Here is a 265-nt window from a genome sequence, read left to right on the forward strand (position 1 = left end):
CCAAAGAGTAAATAGAGGGTAGGGTGAAATAAAAGTTAGTAAATAAAAAAAAACGATTTATCATTTATTCATTATAAATAATTAGTTATATATTAATTTACATCTGAAGTATTTATTGGATAATTTTCACAAGACATTATTTTATTTTAAAAATAAGAGTACTTGTCTATTAAAACACTTTGTTTATTAAAAAAATACTATTTATTGTTAACTTATAACAGACAGAGAGATCTACAACTTAATATAAAAATTATGCATTAAAAAA

This window comes from Bicyclus anynana, chromosome 26 (assembly GCF_947172395.1).
Source record: "Bicyclus anynana chromosome 26, ilBicAnyn1.1, whole genome shotgun sequence".
Taxonomy (NCBI): Eukaryota; Metazoa; Arthropoda; class Insecta; order Lepidoptera; family Nymphalidae; genus Bicyclus; species Bicyclus anynana.